Here is a 12442-nt window from a genome sequence, read left to right on the forward strand (position 1 = left end):
AAAAAAATAAGAGGCAGCAAGAGACCATCTGCCAGTACAAGAAGAGTAGTGGCTTATTTGGTATTATAGAATTTATCATAGTTGAAACTTTTTTCTATTGCATATGTTCAGAGCATGCTTCTAGATTTGAAAACTAATAAAATGATTGCTCATGAGATGAATACACAAATGGTTCTTGGTCAATAAAAGGGGCTATGTACAATTTTAGTCTAAAATGTTCCTTTTTCCTTCTCTGTGAAAGGAATTTGATCGTACACACCTTGTTGCATCTTACTCTGCTATTGGTGGTGCACCTTTTGTACAGCAAAGTGTATTGAAATTCTTGGGGGGAAGCACCCCTGTTTTTTTCGCTAGCATTTTAGTTGTGTGAAACTTTTTTAGAGTGTCTAGAAAACTATAAAATACAATTGAGCTATTACTTTTTTATTTTTTTGATGGAACTGTAAGAAACTGCTGCTATCTATCTGTTTATTTGTAGTGTGTCTCATTAGGAACTGTAAACTGAAGCTTTTCTTCACCTTAGTCCTGCCAAATTGTAACTTTTGAATGTTGATATGTGTAAATATGTGTGTATTCCAAATAATCTGAAAGTGTTACACCACAGGCATCTCCAGTGATTTGTTCTTCAGCAAACAGTCAGTTATAAAATATAGTAATATATAGCTGTGTTCCTTGTCTGTCTTTATGCAAAGATTTTTGCCTGAGGTGGTACTTGCATGGCAGGTGATGTTGGAAAGCTATGTCCAAAGGAGGATTTTCGGAAGCAGGTTCATTTCCTCTTTTCCTTTTTGTTTTCCTTTTATCTTCTTGGGTTTTTTTGCTTAATTAATGGCACTGATCTTACCTGAACTTTTTAAACTTGAATTTTTCCTGCACTTTAATTCAATCATGGTATTTTATTCCTGAATTTTGTTTCTACACTTGTGCAGTTCAGGTTCATTATTTGTATATAAACACACATGTTCAATAAAGACTTTAGAACAGATTGCTTTCAGGCACATTTGCTAATTATGTGACTATCATTTAGAATGTGTGTTTTCTCAGCAAAATATGTATATACAAGTATATACAATATAGAATCTAACAAAAGGCACGTATCCTGTGTCAGCATTCAGTTTATAAATTACTGCAACACTTTCAGATTTGTTACTAGATAATACAATAAAATCTGTTATATTTATACATACTGCTTAAGAATATACTTTCAGTTTTAAATAATTTTTATATGTATACTTCTACCTTTAATTTTAAAAAGACTTATGTTCAATTTTTAAGTCAAAGTACTTAAAGTATGTATATTATCCATAGAAGAAGTTGTTTTAAGCTTATGAATACATTCATATCTCATATCGAGATGATACAATTCTAAGCAATGAAAAAAAATAGCCCATTTTGCTTTGCAGAAAATAAACATTTATTTTTACTTCCCAGTTTGAACATTCTTAGACAATTCCCTAAGTATGGGGAGGGAAGGTAGTACATTCAGAAAACTAACCTGATGTAAAAGTTTTCTCAATAGCTGCAGTCTGTGGCTGACTGGGTTTCTATGTTTTTTTTTTTTGTATACATGTGAAAGACTTTTTTTTCAGCTCTATTCCTCAGACTTTTAAAATTCCTCAAAATTGAAGTGAAGTTTGTCCAATAATTTTCTTTGAGTAAGGTATGAATCTTGATTATATACATCAGCTCTTTACATGTAAAACAACAACTCTTTTTTTGTATACCAAATGTGTGTTGGAAAACTTACAGCCTGTGGCTGCAGTGCCCTCTTTTTCTTCATGGTTTAGCATACCCAGGTGGGCATTGATAGCAGCTGAAGTTCGGGGTGGGGAAGGAGTGCAAAGCCTTGCCTCCGTCTCCTAGTTGCAGGGTAACTTGTCAGTTGAACTTGTTCTTCATTCGAGCCAATTTCCTGTATAACATATGTGAATCTTTTTGGATGGATGTTGATAGCTTTGCTACTACCGCAAGATCTTCAAATACTTTGTAGACAGACATTAATGATGTTTGAAGGGAGGAAGTAAAACAGGAAAAAGATTTGTAGCGTAGGCAAATCAGCTAAACTGATTTTATTTCAGTTTTCATTGAAAAGTTAAGTTAAACTGGGCCTATTTCTCCCTTTTATGCATATTATAAAGATGTGCTGGATATCATCTACTTTACTACTGTTTCAAGCCAGATGAGTGTACTGTGTTTCTGGGTTCCGTATTTATGCTTTCGAAAGTTTAGGCTTAAAGATGTGGGCATTCATTTAAAAAAAAAAAAAGACAAACCTAGAACAATCAAATGAAAGGTGTCAGTCAGTTTTCCTTTTAGTTTTTTCCTGTAAAGTGCCTAGAAATGTTTGTCATACAGCTGTAGGTTTCTTTGACAGTTGTATTTGTTTTTGTTAGTACCTAAGTTACCTATTACCAGGCAAATACTAACTAGAAGTTAAATTGTTTCAGTTGAAAACATGTAAGGAGTTGTATGTGGATTACCACTACCATTCAGTAATAGGTGATGCAAAGGGAGAGGGGTGGGAACATGTTTTAAATATTCCCTGTTAAAACAGAATTGTAAATAAACAGTACTGTGTTACTTTAGACCTGAGCTCTGCTATTTGTAGTGGTTAGAACTAGGAAAACATGCTGCTTTCTAGTTATGCTACTGTTTCATTGTACCAGCACCATGGGGGGGAAAAAATAATTTTAAAAAATCAATACATTTTTCTAACATTGCCCACTTGTGGGTAAGCATGCTTGTTGTGTAGCAGTTCTTGTTTATGTATATCTTAGTGTGTACATGTGTGTTTCCTTTTTTCTTTTTGTTCACTGCAATTTATTCCTCAGTTAAGTCTTGCTGAGCCCCACTAGCTCTTCTGAGGGTGATTACTGGAATATGCATTTTAGGTAGGGTTGCAAATCCATCTGTCTACAAATATAGTTTCATATGAACTGCGAACTGTACTGTTACAGACACAACTGTTAGATTGCATAGAGTTATTTTACTTACATGTACTTGAACTGAACTATGTCATCATAACAAAGTTAAAAAATTAAGTATGGAATATTTTTGTAAATAAAAATACCTGTGCAGCTGGTATTTTAAACTTACAATGTATTATATATTAATGTTTCAGAAAAAAATGTTCATATATATGTATATGAATGTGTCATTATGCTGAAGGGCTCTGATTGGGCAAAATAAACTATTCAAATCTCTCCTGAAACGAGTGGGGCTTACTCCTTTTCTTCCTAAGCAGTTCTTTTGCTGCTGGCTGGAGCATGCAGTGACTCCTTGCCAAAAGAGGCTGTTTCATTTTGCTGAAGGTTTCGTGAGGTGCCCTTCATCACGAGCGGAGCAGTATGCACTTGAAGCACTAGCAGCCAGGCTGACAGTGAGTAGCCCCTGAGGAGCACAAAAGGCAAAGAGGTTTGTCTGTGGTGATGGTCCCAAGCAGGTCTAAAAAATGTTCTGAAATGCATGTCTCTGGTGGCAATGTGAAGTCCCGTTATCCTTTTAAGCTATTGGAAAAGTTGAGGTCATTCATACTGCAAAGACACTGTAAAGCAAAATATTTTCTGTAGCTGCATTTTGACAGTGTTCATTAAGGTAAGAATCCAAGGTGCATGAGGAGAAGAGATGAAGTTTTTGTTTTTTTCTTTGCCATATTTGCGACACAGCAGATGTATTATTTTTTTCGTTGAGGCTCAGCTTTGCCACAGACCAATTTCTAGCTTGCAGCCTATTAAATTTTCTGTCTTCTGCTGTTGTGGGGGGAAAAAAACCCCACACCTTTTGTAAACATGCTCTGAATGATGCAAAAATATTGAACCTGAAGAGAGACTGGGAGACAGTAATTCTGAGAATTGAAATTGCTGCACCTCAGTGAATATGTTTGGAATCTCATGATGCCAAGTAGTAAAATAGTTCAGTGCTGGTTGTTTTAGTGTGTGATTGATGTAGTGAGGATGCAGTTTAATCTGTGGGAAAAGTCTGCTGGCTCCAGACCTCTCCCGCCCTCCGTTTTTTTTCTCTAATATCTGATAGATATCTGATAGTTATGCATTCTGAACTTTAAGCTCTGCAGCACATGGAGCTGTAAACAGGACGATGCAGTGGAATAAAAAATGGTTTTAACTTCATTCCAATTAAATCGAAGGTATTTGGAATGGTCGCACTGCCTCCAGCTGCTCACTAGCTCTGGCCGTGTCTGCCATCGCCAGTAGCAGGGCAAGAATAGCTCCCTCCCTGCAGGGGCTGCAGGGCTGCACACAGCATCGATGGACTGACAAGAGGAGGGGATTGTCAGGCCGAGGGTGCAAAGTGAAACACTTTGATTTAGTGAAAGCTGATAGTTGATGAGACCTATATCAAACTTGGTCCCTTTGCATGTCATGTGTTACAACAGTTCCAGTGCCAATGTGCTGGAAATTAAATGCATCTAGAACCTACAGACACATGGCAGTTTGCCTTTTAGTATTAAACTGTGCCACCCTCCAAAAGTTTTCCTGATACAAATTGTTTGCTGGGAATGGTCCCCAGCCAACTCTGCCTGGGAGGAGGCTAGGAAGCCTTGTAAAGACAAGGCAGCTGAGGTCCAGTACAGAATGACTGTAAATTGGGCGCTGCTGAGGACTGAGTACAGATGTAGGAACCAGGCTTGTGTCCCAGCTTTTGGAGGCAGCCTTTTCATCCAGGCTGGGTCACCAAATCAGCTCCTCCTTGTTGCCCCCTGGCATGCTGGTGGCAGTGGCATGCTAGCCCTGGTCTTACCTGCTCCCTCTTCCTGCCACGGTGCACCTGAGCTGCTCCCTTGGCTGTGCAGCTGCCAAGCAAGAGGCACTGGCTGTTTCCTCCCAGGAGAAAGGGTAGCAGCCTTGCTGGAGGCATCCCCATCTGGCCTAAGGAAATAAGATATTTTTTCTCCATGGTCCTGCACTGAGATAAACCCCTGAGAGCAGAATGCCAGCAACCACCAGCTTCTTACCTTCTAGGTTCCTGGCTGATTTTTTATAACATCTAATTAATGCTCCTTTAGTAATGGCTTGGGGGCTTGCAGATGCAACGCATTAGAGTAGCAGAGTTCTGTGCAGTTGCTCTAGCAAACAGTTTTCTGCATTTTTCAGGGACAGGAGACAGCCTGGACTGAGGTTTGTGCACAGGCTGCTCAGGGGGGTGAGTGGGAGCTGTACCCTCTGGCTGGCTGAGACCTGGGGAGCCGTCCTTTAGCCTCAAACACTCATTTAGAGCTGTTTGACTCCAAAACTACTCAGAAGGGGTGATTGAGAACTGTAGTAAAAGCCTCAGTCAAGAGATAAGTGGTAAGACTGATGTTCTGTTTTGGAGCAGATAACAGCTTTTCTGCCATCTTGCTGCAGTCACAGTGTAAGCAGGACTTCACAGGGAGTTGATCGTTTGAAGGGGTTTGCAATCAATATGTCAGACTGCTTATGTTTTGATAAGTTTACCAACTCCTCTGCCTAATTAAGCAGACATAATGAGAAATTTTATATAACTGCAATTTCTGTGGCACAAGAGACTCCTAGGAAAAATAATATGGAATGCAGTCTCCTGTGTGGGAGTGAACAGAAAAGAATTTCACGCTGGTATCTCCTAATTCTCTTGGGTACCTGCAAGTCTCTCAGCATCACTTCAGTAAGTACCTTTTATCTGAATGTCGGTGTCACCTACCAGCTATGGTGCTTTTTCTTCTGGGATCTCAAAACACATAGCACAGTGGGCCAGGCCCTCATGAGGCTTCTCTTCATTGCAGTTAATGTCTTTAGACTATGTGCTTGCCTGTTGCTCAAGATGTCTATCACAACTTACTACTAATTAATATAAGGAAGGATTGGGGCTTTTTTACATCCATCCCCTATGAATGGGATGGATTTAAAGAAGACAAAATTTAATAATTTTTAAAAAAGGACTAATCAAGGTCGTTGTATCAGGCTGTCTCTCTAATATGCTCAAATTCAGAGTCAATTCTACCTGTGAATGTAGGAGGCCCCCATATTCACCTACTTTCCGTTTTGTCTTTAAGCACAGCATTTTCTGGTTGTTTTTTAGAGCTTCCAGCATCTCTTGAAGGAAACCTGTGAGGCACCTGGAATATAGAAATAAATTCTTTTATTCTACTGTTCCAGTTAAACACCTTTAGAAAAATTTAATACATTTTTAAATGTAATTTATTGCCAGAGCAGGATCCATGGAAGCTGCATTGACCTCTAGAGTTTTCCTCTAGTTGTAAAAGGCCAGGAGTTGGTTTGGCTCTAAACGTCTAACGTGCAACTGCTTGTTCTTTTTGGGATTCTTCTGGAAGCAGCTACCTGCTCTCCAGTAGTCCAGTCATCCTGTGTGCACCAATTTTGGCAAGTAGCTTGTGGACTGTAGTCACTGAAAAATACCTAAGCATTGCTGGCTAGGAGGGTCTGATACCAGTATCACAGCTATTTGATAGGGCCAACCAAAAATCTCCTCCTGTGCCCTCTGCAGGGCACAGTGCAACACCTTAGGGCTCATACCACATCAGAACCGGGGAGCATTGCATACGAGGCCTTTCGCTATCTCACTGTGTTTCAGTACTGGGAATGTAAATGGCTGCCAGTCTAAAGGGGATGCATAGTTTACTGAGGGCTTTAATACAGACTTTCAAGCAAAGAATAGATGTGGTCTTCCACTGTCAACAGTGACAAGGATTGGCCTCGTACCACATCCTCAAGAACCAATTTCAAGCCCGAAAACCCCGTGCCTTGTGATTTAACCTGCGGAAAAGGCAAAGCCGATGTCAATAATGGCGGTTTGCCATAGTCCTCCATCAGACTGATGGCAAGCAATAACCTAAATTTTCTCCTGTAGTTGTTGAAAGGAATTTCTTTGCATTTGTATTATAAACTATAAGATTGTGATTTGCTCTGGGTCAGAGTGAGAGCTGTGTGCATTGCTATTGAGAGCCCTGCTCACGGTCTACTACCTTATTATTACAGGTGGCGTAAAGACATGGAAAAAAAAGTTGATCTGAGCCTGGCCCCGTAGGCTTCAGCCTGGTAAAAGGAAGACTGATGTGGGTCAGAGAGGCAAGGGGGCAGAAACAGGGACATCAAGGCTTGGCTGAGCTGGTTGGCACAACACCTGTTCTCGTCTTGCCACATTTTTGCAGTTATTGTGGCAAAGAAAAGCTTTTAAGAGTGCATTTAAAATGAATGGAAGTGGCTGTTTGGGCATTTACAGGGAATTGCTACCTGACCTAAACAACAGCGTGGAAAAAGTGAGGGGGAACTGTTTGAAATATCTCACCAGGACTGATGATGTTCAGCATAGTTCACCAGTCATGAGGTCTGGCATCCTACTAAAGGCTCAGCCATAGCTCTGCAGGGGACGGGGTGCTGAGAAGGCAGTAAACGTGGAGACAAGCTGCTTGTGTTTGCTGCTGTCAAGGAGGGAGGGGGGCAAAGGGAAGGCAGCGCAGGGGGAGGCAACAAGCAGGACACAGCAGGCTCCGAAATGGTCTTTGCAGCTGCGTGGTGCAGGGTGGCATTTGTCAGAGCCAGAGGAAAGGATCTAAACGAGCGCCGCTGTGAAGCTTTGTCACGGAGACATACGCGACGGGCCTTGCTTTAGGCGCGGTGCACAAAAAGGGCCTGTGAGACAGCAGGCATCCCCGTTGCCTGGGGAGAGTAGCTGGAAATGATGCCTGAGGAGAGACCTGCTTGACCACACAGACAACCCACCTTATCCCAGGTGTGGCTTTGCATACGGACACCGCCAGATACAGGCCGGGCCGCACGTTTCCCAGCGCGGCCGCACCTGGAGCGGCACTGCGGCCTGTGACAGCCCAGCAGTGACGGGCCTCGGACCTGTCTGGCAGCCAGGGCGAGGAGAGCACGGACCCAGCGCTCCTCTGCCGGCAGGCAGGAAACTGAGAGCAAGAGTCTGACGTTGCTGCCTCCTCCCCAGCATCCAGACCAGCATCCCTGTCCTCCTCAAAGAGATACAAGTGGGCTCCTTGCCCTTCACGGCTGGTGGGAGCTGAGTCGGGACCCCTCGTGTGGCCCTGCCGGCTGCTCTGATGCTGACACCAGGGCTTTGACCCCCGAGGCTTCCCAAGGTGGCTCTGAAACGAACATTAAAAGACAGGTTTTCTTTTAGGGTTTCTTTAGCAGGGAAGGTAAAAATTAATCAGCCTTTGATTTTATAGATATTTTTCTTTAAGAGAAAAAACAAACAAACAAAACCCCAACAAACAAAAACCCCAAACCACTGCTTTGGGCCAAATTAACTGCCAATGTTGCTTAATGTAACTAAGGCACAACGTGTGCAGCTTCCTTCAGTGCACTGACACTTGGCCACATCTGTCCATAGGGCATTGCAGATGCAAGCACCTTCTCCTGTGAAGAAACGGTGAGTTGCAGAGTGCCCTTCAAGTAGCTTTGGGGCTTCACAGTTGCTGTTCTGCAGGTCTGCCTCACCTCGGGACTCCTGCTCCCTGAAGGCAACGCACGTAACAGGAGCATCTTTTTTCATGTATTCCCAGAGCTTACAGAGATGTGTCACATTCCAGCTGAAGACTCACGAGATGGGGCTTTGTGGGCATGCCAAATTCACGAGCTTCTGCTGCCAGGTTGCTGTGAGCAGGATCTGCAGCAAGCTCACAGGCTCAGCAGAGAATGTGCCCTGTAAGTAATAAGCCCTGTGGCTCTCGGGCACCAGATGGATGTTCATGGGAGGGGTACTCATAATATTGCAAATTAATCAGTAAAGAGCCATCCCCTTCTCATCATTACCACCTGTCCTGCTCTGGAGTGGAACAATAAACACCTCCTGCTCCATAGTTTTAATTAAAAGCTGTGCTGGTACATCACAGGGCACTAAGGATGACTGAAATTGCAAACTCCTCTTCCCCTCCACTGGAAGATTTACTGAGTAGGCAATCGTGAGTTGTATGTCTTCCCAATAGTGTTATCCTTTAGTCCTTTGAGTATCTCTGTAATACAGCAACTAGTATACGCCGTAGTAAAGCTTCCCATAAAAAGTTCCCATATAATCATATAACTAAAATATGGGTCTCTAGAAACTTTTGCTTTGATAGGGTCACTTAAGATTCACATCTTTTTTTTTTTTTTTAACTTTTCCTACTTGTGTGTGAGCTACAGTAAAATCTTCCCCAAAAGCTGTGCTCCATTTTTTTGTGGATCAGCACAACAGGTTGTTGTGGAGGGTTTTCCATGCTCATTGTGCCAGGCAAATAAATGCAGCCGGGCCATGGGGTGGAGGCATGGGAGAGGAACCTTGTAGAAAACTCCTCTGAGACTTTCTCTCTTCAGGAACAGCTGCCCTTTTCCCACCGGGTGGGTGAAGAGCACAGTGTTTACACTGGGAGGAGAAGGAGAGATGAAAGGCTGCATGGCAGGATGGGGAAGGTTTTGCGCAGCTGGTGCTGGCCAGGTCCCCTCCCAGGCACAGGAGGGGACACCTCAGGTGGGACAGGATGCCGACATGTCCCTGAGGTGCTGGGGTGCCCAGGAAGGGAATAGCTGGAGGGACCCGGGCTCGGCCGTGGTGGTGTTTCAAGCACAGGAAGGGGCTGGGCAGGGCCCTGGCTGTCTCTGCTGGAGCCCAGGCAGGGAGCAGCTGTGCTTTGGACAGGTGTGGGACGACTGGGAGACGAGAAGCAGCCTGTGGATTGCCAACATGGCGGCAGGCAGCTGGCGAGTTTGGAGACGGGGGAGATGGGCCAAGAACGACAGGAAGAGAAAGGTCTGCGTGGGGAGAGTCGCTGCCATGACCGCAGAGCAGAACGGGGCTTGGCTTGCCGGGACCTAGCGTCCTATTTTGCAAACATGAGGCATCAGTGGAGACTCGTGAGAAGCAGTTTGGCTTTTCTGACTCTTCCAACTCATGCTATTTTTTTTCAATTTAAACTCATCCTCTAACCAACAGAGTATAATAGAGGGACCAGTTATGCACACAGCCTTTTACCTCTCTTAAGCTTTGAGAAAATCCCCCAAGGACAGGAGCCGCAGCACCAGCACGTGGGTCACCCAAAATCTGACTGAATCAAACACTTGTGGATTCTGCACCTTGTATAATCCTACTCACTGCTAACTTGTGTTTGCTAGGAAATTCTTGTTTCTTGGAGAGTGCTTTACACAGGCCTGTGACTACTGCCTGTCTGGGGGAGGCAGAGAGTCAGGGCAAGGGGAAAAATTTGCCTCAAAATACATAATGAAGGCAACAGTGTGGATTTTTACCTAGGTCTGACTGTAATGAAGTGAGCCTTGGGCCATTTAGCAATTGCTGTGCTTGATCAATAATAAACACTTCACAAATTAGTGTACCTAGCTCCTACAACAGATGAAGGTTTTACAGATAGCAACCTTTACTGTATTGCAACAACTCTGACACAACTGTCCCAGTCTTTTCTAGCACTGAACAAACCAGCTTTTGTCAAGAGCACAATGAGACATTAGGCTCCTGGTCTGGGTTCAGATACGTCAACCCTGTGGTTTCTCAGGAGTTTTTAAAAATAAAAACAAAATGCTTTTACTTAGCGCAGAGTGCTATTGTAAAATGTCATTGTGCGTAGATTACAGAATTTGCTAGAGTTTAACAGTCAATCTTTTCCATATGAGTGCACGCTTTTGGCTGGGAAAACTATTATCTGAATATAATGGCTTGCTTTTCAAGCCAAAAACTAAGTATGGAAGGCACATCCAACTGAAATGAGAAATGCTGCGTTATTTAAGTTTTTGTAAAACTGCTCTTATTTCTGACAGTGGTTTTGCTGAAGACAGTGGTTTTGCAGAAGAGATGCAATCTTTCTTAAATAGACTATAAATAATAGCTAAAAACTGAATTGGAAGCAGAATAAATAGGGACAATTAATTCAACTGAAAAAGCCTAATTTTCATTCTGATTACCCATGCTAGCACACAATCATCACTTAATGCCATTACAAGACTGTAGGATGAGGAACAAATCATAGAGTTCAATTGATAAAATAAATGGTACAATACGCGTGCTGGTTGTTCCAGTCTGTCAGTAATTATTCTCCGCTGTGTTACACAAAAATATTCCCTTCCAGTTTGAACACAGTTTCAAAACTCTCATTAGAAATTTCAAGACATATATGTAGACAATGTGTGTGATGCTCAGTCCTCAGTTCTTCAATGTTATGTGTGTCTTTCTGCCTTCATTTTCCAAATACATACTTGGAAACCCTTCTCAGCTGGCCAGTATGCTCATGCCTCCCCTGCTCCCCCCTCCCCCCATATTCTAAAATATTTCGCTGAGGTTATTCCTCAAACTTTACACAAATCTTGCTGCTTCCCCTCAGTCAGCCGATTTCCTAAGTTAGCCCACAGTTAATTAATTTTTTGTCGTCCTACTGTGCGGGACATGTTTCATTCCTACCACCAGATGCCAACCGAAGTTCCCTGTAAGTGGCAGCTGTCATCCAAAATTGGATCTGGAGGAAAGTCCGTGCTGCTCTCTGCTGCGAGGACCCAGAGGTAGGTGCAGCGTTTGCTGCCTGTGTTGGTTTTGCACTTCAATGGCAATTTCCCCTGGAAACCTATTGCAAGAATCTCTTTTGAAGAAAAATCCTCAATTTTATTGGTGCAGTCTTCATTTTCTGTTTAAAAGCATCACTGTCTAAAAGCTTTATTTCACTGTAATACTGACCTTCCCCACCCTCACTCATTTCTGCCCAGACCAGACCAAAAATTATCCACACCTCAGCATTTCTGCCATGGGGTGGGGAGTATCATATTACAGTCTGCTTTTCTCTTTCTAACTGTTGATGAACAGAGAATGAATCAGAATTTGGAGGGAATTGCTTTTAGCGTGATGTGCAATTTAAGTGAAATTGTGAATTGAAGTTTAAGTTCAAAAACAATTTGCTTAGCATAGGCAGCTAGACTGTATGACCACATAAAACTTATTTTCCTGAGAAACGGGGCTAAAGACCCAGTTTGAAATCCTCAGTACAGCTGGATCAAACAATATCAAGAAATCAATTCAAGAGATCATATAGCTATCTGTACCTTAAAAAATACCATTTTAAACATTAATTTCTAAGTGGTGCAGCAATGTATGCCTAAAAAGAATTCTGTTAGCTGGCCAAAAACTTTTGCAAACCTATCTTTCAGCTTATGTCTCATCTTTATAGACCCTGGGAAGACACGTTAGTCTCCACGCAATGAATATGATTTGTTTACTCAAAGAGCCTCCTGAAATCACAACACAGCACTACTGTATGTTATTAAAAGATAAAAAACATATTACTGTCAGGTGAAGGGTCTATGTCAAATCCTTGTCATATCTGGTAAACTCAGATTTAAAGCTGAAGCAGTCTTGAAGATGCTCAGTTGAAAGCATCATATTCAGCAAAAATATCTCATGATACCACGTTGTTTCCTATGTCTGGGTCCATCTAGCGTTGTCAGGAGAGAAATAT

The sequence above is a fragment of the Phaethon lepturus genome, unplaced genomic scaffold (assembly GCF_000687285.1).
Source record: "Phaethon lepturus isolate BGI_N335 unplaced genomic scaffold, ASM68728v1 scaffold307, whole genome shotgun sequence".
In the NCBI taxonomy this organism is placed as follows: Eukaryota; Metazoa; Chordata; class Aves; order Phaethontiformes; family Phaethontidae; genus Phaethon; species Phaethon lepturus.